The sequence below is a fragment of the Ruditapes philippinarum genome, unplaced genomic scaffold (assembly GCF_026571515.1).
Source record: "Ruditapes philippinarum isolate M1 unplaced genomic scaffold, ASM2657151v2 ctg3887_1_1_1_1, whole genome shotgun sequence".
In the NCBI taxonomy this organism is placed as follows: Eukaryota; Metazoa; Mollusca; class Bivalvia; order Venerida; family Veneridae; genus Ruditapes; species Ruditapes philippinarum.
The window spans coordinates 1-2,185 of NW_026851896.1; the positions used below are offsets into that span (position 1 = coordinate 1).

The 2,185-nt window shown below is 34.1% G+C and overlaps 1 long non-coding RNA gene across 1 annotated transcript; it reads left to right on the forward strand.

Moving 5' to 3' along the window:
• The first annotated feature begins 16 nt into the window (after positions 1-16).
• LOC132742048 (uncharacterized) lies at positions 17-485 on the forward strand. The gene is made up of 2 exons (XR_009627384.1): positions 17-186; positions 383-485. It is a non-coding gene; the product is annotated as an uncharacterized LOC132742048 (long non-coding RNA).
• Positions 486-2,185: the final 1,700 nt, after the last annotated feature.

Genomic DNA, 2,185 nt, shown 5'->3' on the forward strand with positions numbered 1-2,185 from the left:
GATGATATTGTAGATATCTAGGCAATAGCTCTCCAAAATGATCAAGATGAAGTGGACATAACAGCAGCCGGGAATGACATTGATGATACATTTATTACATACAACGATATTGTTGACGATGATGATAACCTGTTTGGTATCATGAACCTGTACATAAAGAGTGATCTACACTTCGACTTACACAACGTAAGTACTTTGCACACTAATGTTTGATGTTTAATCAGTATAACTTTAAATGCATTTGAACGATTTTCCAGCAACCGATTTCATACGCGAGCACAAAGAGTCATAATACTATTTTTATTAATATCAAGAGCTAGGTTTATATACATGTATTTGCCTTTGTATTTATTTATTTATCTATTTATTTATTTATTTTCAGATACCAGCATCAGCCGAGCACTCTGACCAGAAGAAAGACTTTGGATATAAATTCTTTTCATTTTCAACATTCTTTAAATAATATATTAAAGAACAGAAAAATATGTTTCAACTTTGTTATTTTTATTTAGACACAGATGATATCTTAATCAGGCAAAATCTTACTTAAGTAACTATACATGTGTAATTCTATATAGTTTTTTTTAATGTATATAACTGATTTAACGAAAGAGATCCTGTCATGCCCTGGTCGAATTAGATAATTATATAGAGATCCCGGAAATTGACCACTACCACATCGCTTTCGGAAAAGCCGTGATTGTATTACACATACAGAGTCCCCGGGTATTGACCATACGATGTCAAAATGTATTTTTATCAAATTATGTTAAATATGTAACTGTGTCTAATATAATAATAATAATAATAATAATAATAATATACATGAAATTAAGCTTAAGTGTGTATTAACAAAAAATGAACTTAAGCTTAAGTGTGTATTAACAAAAAATGGGTTAAAGACAGAAAAGGCCGGGTTGCATATGTATACAAAATATCATGAGGCTGTGATGTTACTTAAATTTTCTACCACTGTCTTGACCATTGACGTTGAAAATTTAACTTATTGGTAATGAGCATCAGACCTGAAATGGAATCCCACAATATGGGACCACATGTCAATGCTGTGAACCACACATCAAGAAGCTGTGGTAAGTAGTTGCTGAGAAAACTGTTACGAAAATTTCCTACTATCTATTGATCATTAATTATGTCAAAATTTAACTAAGTCGGCAAACAGGAAGTGGATGAGCAACAGACCTGAAATCAAATCCCACAGTATGGGACCATGTGATAATGCTGTATACAAAATATCAAAAGGCTGTGATAAGTAGTTGCCAAGAAAACTGTTACGAAAATTTCCTACCATTGACCATAAATGTAGAAAATTTAACTTAGTCGGCAAACAGGAAGTGGATGAGCGACAGACCTGAAATCAAATCCCACGATATGAGTTCATGTGTTGATGCTGTATACCAAATATCAAAAGGCTGTGATAAGTAGTTGCTGAGAAAACTGTTACGAAAATTTCCTGCTATTGACCATTAATGTTGAAAATTTAACTAGGTCAGCAAACAGGAAGTAGATGAGCGACAGACCTGAAATCGAATCCCACAGTATGGGACCATGTGTTAATGCTGAATACCAAATATCAAAAGGATGTAATAAGTAGTTGCTGAGAAAACTGTTACAAAAAGTTCCTGCTATTGACCATTAATGTTAAAAATTTAACTAGGTCAGCAAACAGGAAGTAGATGAGTGACCGAGCTGAAATCGAATCCCACAGTATGGGACCATGTGTTGATGCTGTATACCAAATATCAAAAGGCTGTGATAAGTAGTTGCTGAGAAAACTGTTACGAAAGTTTTTCCCCGCCCGCCGAACGCCCGCCCGCCCGCCGCCCAACATTCACCATACTATAACCCTGGTTTGCACCAGTGCAACCCGGCCAAAAATGGGCATAGATTCTTGATAAACGTTGTGATTTCCACATTTGAAGTTTCTTAATAATATATAGCTCTAAATATATGTCAATGTCAAGTTAAAACCAATATACCGCATAATCTAAAAAGGAGGGTTTTCCACAAGTTTCTGCACAAATAAAGTGCAAATAAAGTGTATTATTTCTTCAAATAAAGTGTATTACTTCTTTTTGGGAACCGTTGTTATTCATTAATGAGGCTAGTAAAGTTATCGTTCTTCAATTAAACAAATGGACCCAGCAAGTAAGCATGATATATGTTT